General features: G+C 44.1%; 1 protein-coding gene across 1 annotated transcript in view; it reads left to right on the forward strand.

Annotated features, from left to right (window-relative positions):
* GTPBP1 (GTP binding protein 1) overlaps window positions 1-13205 on the forward strand; it is a 1054512-nt gene that overhangs the window by 931693 nt on the left and 109614 nt on the right. The gene's annotated exons all lie outside the window — the stretch shown is intronic.

The raw sequence follows: 13205 nt of genomic DNA on the forward strand, positions 1-13205 counted from the left end.
GGCAGGCTTTGCCACTGCAGTTCTGCAGGGCCTCATAGCCTCTCCTAATGCTGTTTAGCTCCAGCCTCCCAACCTTAGCTTTGGGACTCTACCCAAATGTAATGACTGCAACAGTGAAACACGAAGAACATAGTACAGTTGTGTACACTTACCATAAATGTAGATGTTCGAGTGTATTCACTGTTGCAGTCCAGGTTACCAACCCGCCATTCCCCTTTCTTCTGATAGAACCTTTCTTTCCTTCTCTGATTTATACAACCTATGTGGTGTATTTGCTAGTAGATGAAGGTAAAGTTTATATTGGTGCATGTATTTATACATATATATTTGGCTACCCTTTTAGGGGGCACCTGACATCTGGGGCAAGAAAAACTAAAGAAAATGGTGTCTGCCGCATCTTTTATACCCCTGACGTCAGGGAAGGGGCGACGGCAGCCGACGCAGGACCCAAGACTTTGGAATTCAGGCCGGCTGAGGGCAACCTGCCAGCAGGATTACCCAAATTCTATGACTGCAACCGTGAATACACACGAACATCTACATTTATGGTAAGTGTACACAATTGTACTTTTCTTCTTGGAATGCTAGAGCCATTTCCTTTTGTTTCCCACACCATGGGAAGACACTGTCCACAAGAGCCATGGCTTCCTCTGGAGCCTTTTTCAAAGGCCTAGACACCAAACTTCATTCTGGAAGCAGCTACCTGGTCCTCTGTGCACACCTTCACCAGACACTGTAAACTGGACCACATCTCCAGGGTCAGGGCAGGATTTGCCAGGGCTGTCCTGCTTAGGTTCCTGGAATCCTCATCCAGACCACCTCCCAGTCAGCAGTGAGCTTTTGTACTCGCCCAGTAGTGAATACTACAACATTGGAATAGAAGGACCTAGGAAAGTTGTGTAAAATCTTACCATAACCGTAGATGTCATTCTCTTCCATGTTGCAGTATTCCTTCCCTCCCACCTTCCCCCTTTTATCCTTGCACTCACTTGCTCTGCTTCTGTACAGCCTAGGCCATCAGGACTGACTCCGTCTGGGGCCTACTTGGTTCTGAGGGCCAGTGCGCGCAGACGTCACATATATGGCCCACGTACCTTCTAATGCCATCTGATGTCCATGCCATCTGTTACTGGAAAAGATTTGGAAACCTGGCCGGGCAAGCTGATTGGAAGAAGGGTAAACCCACTAGTGAGTACTGCAACATGGAAGAGGACATCTATGGTTATGGTAAGATTTTACACCATTTTCCTTTTCCTCGTGTTCTCAAAAATTTTTGAATACAGTTGTAATTGATTGCGCCTCAAACCAGTTTCAGTGCTGCCCTCTCAAAAGAAACTCGATTGGCTTTACAGGATCAAAACTTACAAATAAAATACCTGTATAAAAACTTAACAGACAAAGCTATATTCTCTGTAGTTGCTGCCAGGCAGTCTTAGTTGACCTCAGGACTTGCCGTTGTGTAAAGGAATCAGAGTATTGAATTGCTGGGGTAAAAAAGTTTACATCTGCTCCACTGTGACAGTTGTTACCATTAAATGTCACAAACACACAAGAAATGTGAAGACTTTCAGACAGCGGATACTACTAATGAAATCCTTGTTGAAGCCCTAAAACACTATGTAAGATGACTTGTTTTTAAAGGTGGGAAATGTGCAATTAAGTTTGGGAATAGTGCTGTTCATGCCAATAAGAGGTGGACAGCTGCAGACAGAGTAATGAGCAGATGTACGGCTAATAATCTTGCCAGACTGTATTAATGGATAATTACTGAATGTCATGTTGGAGAGAGAGGCGATGCTGCTGTTGAGCTGCCAAGGGTGTAACACCCATCCATCTTCTAAAGCTTCGGAACATTCCAAGATCATTCCAAGATGGTGGCTGCCTAGAATGCACTCTGCACGGAGCTCCTCAACTTACAATATGACTGCAGGCATGTGGTGCTTTTGGAAACATTAATTACTCGCAATATTATCCGCAATATTATCTGCTGAATATTGTGATCTTAGCATAAATAAATAAGCATAAATATATATTACTCTATCTGTTTGTTTGCTGTTTGAATGGCAGCAGCATAGCCGTTTGAGGCCTATGGAACTCGGGTGACTAGACTCGACTATGAGAGCCGTGGTGTGTCGTCTTGGCTTAGAGTAGTTTGGATCACGCACAGTTTGTGTTTCGGACTCTTTCACAACTTAACTCGCCAATCTACAGCTCAACAGTATTTCTAAGGGGGAAGCGTGACATATCGATTTTGTTAGATCTCGAGTACAGTTTTTGAGAAAGAAGACCTTGCAAAGTCTGGCAGTTGCTGGGATCCTGTGGATGCACCTGCTTTGTCAACTTGCAGCAATGCTGATATTTTCCGTAGAATAAATGCTATGCTGGACAACTCTTTGGATTTTACTGGTGTGTGTACTACACCTGTTACTAAAGGAAGGCGTGAGAATCTTCCAGGACCCCTCACCACGTGTAAGGACAGGCCAAAAGTTAGAGGTACAGTACTTGAAAACAAAATCCAGAAAGTGGTAACATCCAAAGATGTCAAAGGAAATGGAGAATACGGAAACTCGTATGCAGTGACTTTTCGACATTGATATCCGATTTTGGGACTTAATTCCGTCTTGGATCTTGGGGCAGTGAGAATTGTGGACATACATATGAAAAACCAAAAGTAAGAAGCGCCATTTTTTTGGGGATTATTAACGCGTGGTCTACATTAATGCAGGTACTGTGTTTTTTTGGAATTATATACCAACTTCATACTATGGGGCCAAGAATAAGCTGATATTTCTAACAGTTCGTTATTATATACATATTTTGAGAATCTTCGTGATTTTCTCTTACCCTGAACTATGGTTCACCTGTAATGTAACGTGTTGGGCCTACTACGACGCTTTCTTGGAATCGTATATAACTGGATTGAATACAGGATCTAAGGGAAGACGACATATTTATATTTCTGGTATGTTTTGTTGCTTGGACTTTGGGGTATTGAGATTTGTGGAGAAACGCATACCAACTACAGGTAAAAAGCGTTCATTTTGGGATTATTAACAAGCGATTCATTTGTGCATAGATACTGTTGTGTGTTTTTTGGAACTATATATCATTTGACAATTACGGGGCCAAGAATAAGCGGACATTTTTTCGGATCTATATGCGTTTTGGGTCTTTTCTTCGACTATCGTCTATCCTAACCTTCAGTTCATTTGTAACGTGTTGGGGCTATAACGACGCTTTGTGGAACTGCTTACAACTGGATTTACATTTGACCTAAGTGAAGACAATACATCAGTATTTCTGGTGTGGTTTTTGACTACATGCGCCATTTTTTGTATGTTTAAGGACTCTAGCTGGTCAATAACATAATGTCTATGGTCATTTGGGACATTGTGAAGTTTATACAGTGTAATATTACTTGTTTTGCATCTTTTAGTCCTTGACATTTGAACCAATTCATTTTTCAGTGTGTATGCATGTCATTTTTGACAAATGTCACTATGTCTATCTATTTTATGGAAAACTCTATGGTTTATATGTGGTTCTTTGATACTATGCATATATTTTTGGTGCTTCAAACCATGCAAGTTATATAGTCGTTAACAACATACTTAAATGTATTTAAAATCATTATTTAAGGTTTGTAATACATTTATTATACCATGCAGGATGCTACAATATTGAGGTGTATTTTGCGGCTTTTATACTATTTTAGCTGCATAGTATTGGGCTAATATTGCTTCAAGCCAATTTAAGAAGAGTATTTGAGCTATTCTATTTACATCCTTGTATGGTTTCATCTATGATAGGGTTTATCAGGGCCTTTTAAAGATTGTTGTTGAACATTATATACTTTTATGGAAACTTATGTCAATGTATGTCTATTGATACTCAGAACATTTTGGTGATACATTACAGTAAGAATTAATTAATATATGTGTAAGGATTTATATCAGGGACCATTTAAATATTGGTAGGTGCGGGTATCCAATACACCTACGCATATAGATTCCTTGGATGGAAGCTCTTTTCTAGATTTGGAACTTTATAGTTCAATCTATGATTACTGTAATATTGTCCTCTGTTCTTGGTCTGATACTTATTTTTGAATGATCAGTTACCTACCAAACAAAATAACATACCAGATCTATTTTTTATATAGTGAGGTGCTCTGGTCATATTAGATCACGTTTGTTCCAACTACCTTTAGTCTTTTCCTTGGTATATACAGCTATTTGGAATTACCGCTGTGACGTATTTGGCTGTAAAAACATACTGGGTACATTCCACTTTGATATAATTAATAAGCATATATACTATACCCAAGTTTGGATATAAATACCCAGTTGAATACTATATGTTTAGCTAATGGTCTTAGCTTTAACTAAACAATATTAGGTATGCGAATACTGTCCTTCTCACTACTTTATATTTTTTTCATCATTTGGTTCTGTTGACATTAACAGACCTATTTATGATACTTGTTTAGTATATGATAATATACAGAATCTTTAGTTGGAGGTACTGGTATTTAATTGACTGCTAATTACGAGCTAAGTATTTTATATACTTAACCTAGTATTTATGGTATTGGCAATTGCCCAGCTGTATGGGGTGGTCCTTTTTCTTGTCTTCTGCCCTGCCATACCCATATACATTACTTCCCTACTTTTGTCAGTCAATATATTTCACCTTTTGGTGATTTATCACTAACAAATATCATGGATATATAAGTCAGCACTAAAAATTAAAAGCACTACACCCTCACTCCCCACTGGCCCTTGTTTTCAATTAAGGATTTCCCAATATTATTCTAGCATGTCCAAAGGTCAGTTGTCAATCTCCTCTCCGGTCCAGCTGGTGAATCTGGGAATCTTGAGGCAGTGTTATAACTGCCTCATGTACACAGACAACCCTCTCCTCCTCCCACATAACACACATACTTGCGAGAGATGCAGCTATTTAGCCAAACTGGAGGCTGAGCTCTCTCAACTCAGGACTGGCAAGACCAGACAGGAGGAGAAGGCAACTACACACACCACAAAACCAGCCTTACATAATACTACCACTCCACTGAATCAAACACATAAACACACAAAGACATACTCTGAGGCTCTGAGTAAAAATTTACCTAAACAGCAGAGGCCTCCAAAGCAGACACCCAAACAACTGCTACCTCAAGACACCCCACAAGCATCACATAAACCACAAAAGCAGTGTGCAAAGCAGTCACAGCCCTTAAGGCCAAATACAACACCAAACATACTTGTAATAGGTGACTCCATAGTCAGACACACTGACGTCCCACTCACCAGGCTGAGCAAGGAGAGGGTCACAGTGAGCTGCCTATCGGGCGCTAGAATCCACCACATAACACAAGCACTCGGGTCACTCCACGGCAAGTACAAATATGACAGTCATTGTCCATGCTGGTGTGAACGACCTGAGACGTACCTCCCTGGACTACATGAAAAGAGACATAGAGGAGCTCTCTGATTATGTAGCCCAGGCAGGTATGACCCTAACCCTGAGCAGTATCCTTCCTTCACCAAGAATGATGCCACAATATAGAGACAAGATGATCAGCTTTAACAATTGGCTTAATGTCTGGTGTCATTCAAAGGGGATCCAGTGTCTGTCTGCCTGGGATGACATGCTTGACAAGCCACGCTGCTTCGCAAGGGACGGCTTCCACCTGTCACCCCTGGGATTCCGGATATTGGCTAAGGCTCTTGCCACCCCCATAGTGCCTTTTTTAGGCAAGGCTCAAATTCTAAACCTACCACCCTAGAAAACAAAAATGGGAAGAAACTGAGGGTAATGCTGCTCAATGCCAGAAGTCTAAATCTCAAAATGCACGCACTCGAGGCCCTTCTCAGTATGGAGAACACCGATGTCTGTGCTGTAACTGAAACCTGGTTCAAGGCTCCTGAGAGCACCCCGGCACTATTAGGTTTTACCTCATATCATGCGTTCGCCCCAAAACCCGGACCACACCACAAAAGGAGGGGTGTATCCATATTCATAAAGGATACCCACACCTCCAGGTTGGTGGCAATGCACAAGCTTGAAACCATCCAGGTGCAACTAACCATAGGCAAAACTGCTCTACAAATTGTAGCATGCTACAGGCCACCCTCTCAAACTCAGGAACCCCACACAGCCTTCCTGAAGACACTGGAGGGTATAACTGTATCTCCAAACACCATCATATTGGGTGACTTCAACTACCCGAATATAGACTGGGAACATTACTCAAGCCCTAACTTTCTAGCCCAACGGTTCCTGGAGTTCATAAATTCAAATGCCATGGAACAGCTAGTCACTGTTCCCACGAGAGGAGAAAATATACTAGATCTCATTGTCACAAACATGGGGACAAAATGCTCCACACCTGAAGTATATCCCTCATTGGTGAGATCTGATCATAAACTAATCTCACTGGAAATCCACATCCCCCCCCCACCCCAAACAAAAAAGACCATAGTGAAGAACTTCTCTAAAGCAAACTTCACACTACTCAAGACTGGTGTGGTATCCTTCAAGTCCCCTGAGCCAGTGGAAACCACAACCCAAGCTGCGGAAGCCCTTACAAATGCCTTCTATGAACACCTCCAGGACTGCATGGATCAGGCAATCCCAAATAAAACCAAGACTCTTTCCACAAAGGGCAAACGTCCAGTCTGGTGGACCCCAGCCATTAACAAACTTTACAATAAGAGGAGAAAGCTATTACATGATAGAACAAAATCCATAAAAGGAAGTCACCCTGATCATTATTAGTAAAAAAATACGAGCACTCATAAAATCAACTAAGGCCAATTTTGAGAGAAAAATTGCCATGGATTCAAAGGACAATCATAAGACCTTTTTCAGCTATGTTAGGAACCTGGGTGGAAACTCCCAGATATGCTCAGAATTAGTCCAAAATTATACAAAAATCACTGAACCCACAGACATTGCCAACATACTGGCAGACAGGTTCAGTGCAAACTTCACCCCCTCTGCCCCCCTAAAGGAGAGATAACTATCCCAGCCGAGTGTAGCCTCCCGGACATCTCAAATGCGCAGGTGAAAGCTGCTCTCTAAAGCTAAAAACACAGCATCAATGGGACCGGATGGTGTCCCCGGCTGTGTGCTACAGAGCTAAATGAGGAATTAAACCGCACATAAGGCAGCTGTTTAATCTCAGCCTTACCACAGGATACGTGCCCAAGGAGTGGCGTCACGGCAACTGTGGTCCCACTCCACAAAGGCGGCGCCTCACGGACCCTGGTAATTACCGCCCCATAAGCTTAACAAGTCTAGTCTGCAAAGCTATGGAGAGGATCATAATGGAGCTCATAAACAAAGATATAGGGGACTTGCAGACATTGGACCCGACCCAGTTTGGCTTCGTCAAGGGAAGGTCATGCCTTTTGAACTTGGTCGACTTCTTCGTAACAGTCACCAAGGCCATTGATGAGGGAAAGGCAGTCCATACAGCCTACCTTGACCTTGCAAAGGCTTTCGACACAATACCCCACTCAGGTATTGTAGAAAAACTTACCAGCTTAAATGCAAACCCATATGTCACAAGATGGGTTGCAAACTGGCTTCAGGACAGAACCCACAGGGTTAGAGTTGCTGGCACTATGTCAGACTCCAAGCCGGTCACAAGTGGTGTCCCACAGGGCTCGGTCCTTGGCCCTCTATTGTTTGGCATCTACTTCTCAGAAGTACAGGCCAACATGAGAGGACTTTGGCTGACAAAGTTTGCAGACTGCAAACTGGGCACCATAGTGGAAAGTGCATCGGACACGGATATCCTTCAGAAGGGACTCACAGAAACAGATAGCTGGTGCCAGAGCCATGGCCTGAAGTTAAACGCCAAAAAATGTATAGTCATACCCTTCGGGAAAAACAAGGTAACCCCAAGCTACCATATAGGTGGCAATCCACTAAGCACAGATGAGGTTATCAGGGACCTGGGGACCCAGGTTGACAGTGGCCTTTCTTTTGACACTCACGTTGCTAAAGTGGTTAGAAAGACCTTCTACATTGCCCACCTGATCATGAAGGGATTCACATCCAGATCTAGTGAGGTTATTGTTCCCCTGTACTCTTCACTTATCAGACCAATGATAGAGTACAATGCCCCATTCGGGATGTATCTCACCCGACATCTGCAGCAATTGGAGAGACCCCAAAGGTTCCTCACCAAAAGGATAAAGGGACTCCAAAATCTGTCATATGCTGCCAGATTGAAGAAACTCCAGCTCTATTCAGTCGCATACCGTCTGCTCAGAGGTGACATGTGCCTGACATACAAGGCCATGTCCAGCCCAGAATTAATGGACATGCTCCACCTCAAAACATCCAAATCCACCAAAACCACTAGAGCAAGCGACTTAAACCTTAGCACGGATATAAATAGGACGTGCTGGAGGGATAGATTTATCACTCAGACTCCCTATGCTGTGGAATAAAATCCCGGTCCATGTGAGGCAGAGCACCTCGCTGACTCTGTTCAAGAGAAATCTAGACCTGTGGATGGGAGATCGTAGGTTTACCCCGGGAATCATCTCTGTGTCACTGCTAGACAGAGGCACAACAAACTAATGGGCACAGTATTTTTTCATATAAGGGGTGGCGTAAGCCACAAAAATTTGGGCTAGGCTTATAAATGCCTTAGGGCAGATAGCCTAGTATAAACCTATGAACCTATGAACACTTTCCACACACACAAACTGTCATTCAGGCGAACAGCAAAGAAAAGTTGCTGCAGGATCTTCTGTCAAAAAAACTCCTTCCCTAGGGTTCACCATCAATGAGGAAAAAATCAAAGCAGAATCCCACCAGGAAAATTGTTTTCCTGAGAGCTGTGCTAGACACAGCAACCCTAATGGCCTTCCTATCCCCAGAAAAGCAGAGCTTCCTGCCTCTTCACTTCACCCAGCTGCCTTCCAGAAGTCGCCTCACTGCGTGGAAGTTCCTGCAAGCCCTGGGATACATGGCATCGTGCATCTTTCTCATCCCTCTCGCCAGGCTTCACATGAGAAAGCTTCAGTGGTACTTTAAAGAACCTTTGGTGTCAGTGCACTCAGTCCCTAGAGACCACTCTCCCACTGATCCCTTGCATAAGGGATGAATTTCTTGTGTGGGCAGAGGCCTGTGCCATGAACAAGGGTCTTACTTCATGGCACAAGCCTCTGTGGCTGTTGGGGTCCTCTCAGTGGGTAAGGGTGATCCACTGTTCTGTTCTGAGAGGGGAAACTGTAAAGGCTTCGCTGTTGGCAGAATGATGTGCCCATCCCTAGATAAGCTGCTGCTGCCATTAATACTGATGGCCCCATTTTTCCTGTGAAAAAGAAAGAGGAAACTTAGCAGGTATCGTTTACTCAAATTTCCTATGACAGGAGTACTTTACTGGGTCTGTCAGGGTTACTTTCTGGCTGTTGATCCTTCTTGTCATGTTTCTGGTAAAAGAGGAATGCACCTTTTCCTGAAGTGATTCAAGATTCTGGATCTGAACAGGAAGATGGGGGGACAGATAGTTTTGGTCTCTGATTTCTGATTCAGACTCAGGAGAGCTCAGATGTTCATCGTGCATACAGCTGCAGTCATAACAGATGGGTTCTCCTGCCGTCAGGCGGGTCCTCGGTCGGCCGAATTCCAAAGTCTAGGTCCGGCGTCGGTTGTCGTCGCTTCTTCCCTGACGTCAGTGCGACAGGGGTATAAAAGAACCAGCCGACGCCATTTTCTTCAGTCTTTCTTGCCGCGCGGTGCCCGAAGCAGAAGCAGTTCGCAAGTGCCGGTCGGCCAGCTCCTGAAATTACGAAAATTTTGCAACCGAAGTCGTCTTGAAAGCTAAGTACCCCGTTGGGGAAACTTTTCTTGCCTCAGACCGATGTCAGACAAAGTTAATAATTGTATTTCATGTGGGAAGCAAATACCGCATAAGGATTTCCATTCCCTCTGTATTCCTTGTTTAGGCCCAGACCACGACGTCTCGGTCTGTCGCTTTTGTGCTACATTTAACAAACGCACCATTAAGCGTCGGGCGGAGTTCGCCCAGCATTATTTTGGCAAAACATTTAACTATATTATGTCGTCGGATACTCAGACTCCAGATGTTCTTCATCTCACATTGCTGCAGTCCTAACACTTGGGTATTCCGCTGTCCCAGTCGGCCCGAATACCAAAGTATAAGGCTGACGTCGGTCAAGGCGCATTTGTCTGACATCAGGACGTCAGGGTACAAATGCGCATGACCGACGTCATATCCTCAGTCTTTTTTGCCGCATGGTCCGATGCAGAAGCAGTATTGCGAGTGCAGGTTGGCGTTCTGAAATTTTCTGAAGTCGGAGTTTCAGACCGAATCAAAGTTGGCTAGGTACCCGTTGGGAATATTTTGGTTTTTTCTTGCCTCAGTATTTAACCGGATGTCAGAAAAAGTGAATAACTGTATTTCTTGTGGGAAACGGATACCTCATAGGGATTACCATACCTTGTGTATACCTTGCTTAGGGCCTGAGCACGACGTTGTTGGCTGTCGCTCTTGTGCTAGATTTAACAACCGCACTATTAAGAGAAGATTAGATTGTGCCAGGTTAGTTTTTGGGAAGCGTTGTAATTACAACATGCCGTCGGATGCTCCGACGCCCGCTTCGTCTAAAAAGCGCAAGGACAAAGCAGCAAAGCCTAGGGTGGAAGAACCGTCTGTCCCGGACGTCGGTTCTTTAGAGGGCTCGGTGGAGCCGGTGGTTCTACCAGAAGTTCCTTTGGATTCTCAGGGAGAGACTTTACTGTTACAAGATGTGTCCTCTCAGGAGGTAGGCCAGGCTGAAGGGGCTTCTCAGGTAGCTGTTCTCTCCTCCCTTCCTAAGGTGGTTAGGCCCTTCCCTTCTGTTTCCAAGGCTTCTTCTAGAGGCAGGCCAGGGTTAACTTCAGTGGGGGTCTCCCCTAGTTCTTCAGGGTCTCTGCCTAAGAAACATATGCTTAAAATGGCAGAAGATTTGATTACTATGATTAGAGGTTCTATGCCCCTGATAAGAGGCCTAGGGTGGAACCTGAGCTTGAGAGTTTTGAGCAGTGTTCGAGGCTTCTGAGTCTTGGCTGAAGACTTGCAGGAGTATCCTCCTTATTCTGATTCGGATGTAGATGATTCTACTCCTTGGCTTCTCCTCCTGAGGATTTTTCTTTTTCAGAGACTCTTCATTCCATGAGGGAGCATTTTAAATGGGAAGGTCAAGATTTCTCTGATTCCAGGAAAAGGCTTAGGAAATTTTTGTTTCTACCCCAGCATAGGCCTTTGGCTATACCTCCTGTTCTGGATGTGGTAGAGGATGTTTTTGCAGAGGCTTCCCTGAACCCTGATTCTTTGCCTCCTGCCCCAGTTAAACCGGATAGGTATTATAGGGTGCCTGAAGCTCATAAGTATCTTTTTAAGAGCCCTAGGGCAGACCCAGAAACTGTTTCTCAGGGCCCTAAAGGTGTTAAGGCTTCTGTTGTTAAAAATCCTGTTCCTTCTGATAAAGAGGCAAGGGCTTTGGATAGATGGGGAAAGAAGGTGTATACTTCTTCCACTTTAACCATGAGGGCTTTGAATTGCCAGTTTCACATGTTGAAATACCAAAATTATCTCCTTTCACAATTGAAGTCTAAGGTAGATGCTCTGGCGGAAGGTATTGAGTGTAAAGAGTTGCAGGATTTAGTTCATGTTTCTGAACAGGTGGGTAAGCATTCCTTGCAATGTGGTTTTGATGCTGTACAGGCCTCTTCGAGGGTGGCAGCCACTGGTTCTGTTCTTCGCAGGCACGCCTGGCTGAGGGATCAGAATTTAGCTGAACATGTAAAGACAAGGATTTTAGATGCTCCTTTACAATCTGATGTGTTATTTGGTGCCTGTGGAAGCAGTTTTAAAGAAAATGGAGGACAAGGCTAAGTCTATGCAGACTGTTAAAGATTTTTTGCAGGTTCAGCCTCCAAAGTTTAGTAGAAATTGGCCTACTAAGGGGTGGACATATCCTTCTTATGATCCTCAGTCTAGGGGTAGATCTAGACGTGGTAGGGGCAGAGCTCAAGGTTCTTTTAGGCCTAGAACAGGGAGTTCACCTGCCCAGTCTTCTGGTGAGGGCAGGGGTCAGTCCTTTCGTAAGCAGACCCAATGACCTGCCTTTTCAGCTGCCAGAGCCTTCGTCTGGCAGCACCTTTGGGAGGAAGGCTGGCACTTTTCAAAGAAAATTGGAGTGTTATTACCCAAGACAGATGGGTACTGGATATCGTTCACCACGGTTACAGGTTTTATTTCCATACCTTGCCTCCTTTCAAAGGCATGCCAGACATTCCTCCTATACAAAGAAAAGAGGCTCACAAGCAAATTTCTCTGTTACTCCAGATAGGGGCCATTCAGCCGGTTCCTGTGCCAGAAAGGGGCCTAGGATTTTATTCTCGCCTGTTCCTAGTACCAAAAAAGGGGAACACGTGGAGACCAATTTTGGATTTGTCTATCCTCAACACTTATCTGGACATTCCCAAGTTCAAAATGTTGACGTTACAACAGCTTTTACCTCTGCTGGGCAAAGATCACTGGATGGTAACTTTAGATCTCAAGGAGGCTTACCTTCATGTGCCTATCAGACTCAGTTGCAGGAAGTATCTGCGTTTCCGAGCTGGAAATTCCCATTATCAGTTCTCTGCATTGCCCTTTGGCTTATCTACTGCGCCCAGAGTATTCACAAAAGTTCTGGCTCCAGTCGTAGCTTTCTTCAGGCTAAAAGGAATACAAATCTATCCTTACTTGGACGACTGTCTGATTCTGGCTCAAGAAAAGGACGAGCTTCTTCAGCATCTGGAATATGTGATAGCAGTGCTAAGATGCCTGGGGTATTCTGTGAACGAAATAAAGTCCAGTCTAGTACCCTCTCAAGACATGTGCTTTCTGGGTGTGAGACTGAATACAGCAGCCCAGATGGCCTTTTTAACCCCGGACAAACAAAAGAATCTTTCCCTTTACTTCCATCAACTATGTCTTCAGTCCGGGCTGACTGCAAGGACAGTCCTTCAAGCCTTAGGGTTCATGGCATCTTGTATTCTGGTGCTTCCCAATGCCAAACTGCATATGAGGAAGCTACAATGGTATCTAAAAATGTATGGACACAGCACTGCCAGGATTTGGACACTGTCATTCCAATAATACCTTGCATTCAAAAGGAATTTTTGTG

The sequence above is a fragment of the Protopterus annectens genome, chromosome 1.part0 (genome assembly GCF_019279795.1).
Source record: "Protopterus annectens isolate FY-2018-M chromosome 1.part0, PAN1.0, whole genome shotgun sequence".
NCBI classification, from domain to species: domain Eukaryota; kingdom Metazoa; phylum Chordata; order Ceratodontiformes; family Protopteridae; genus Protopterus; species Protopterus annectens.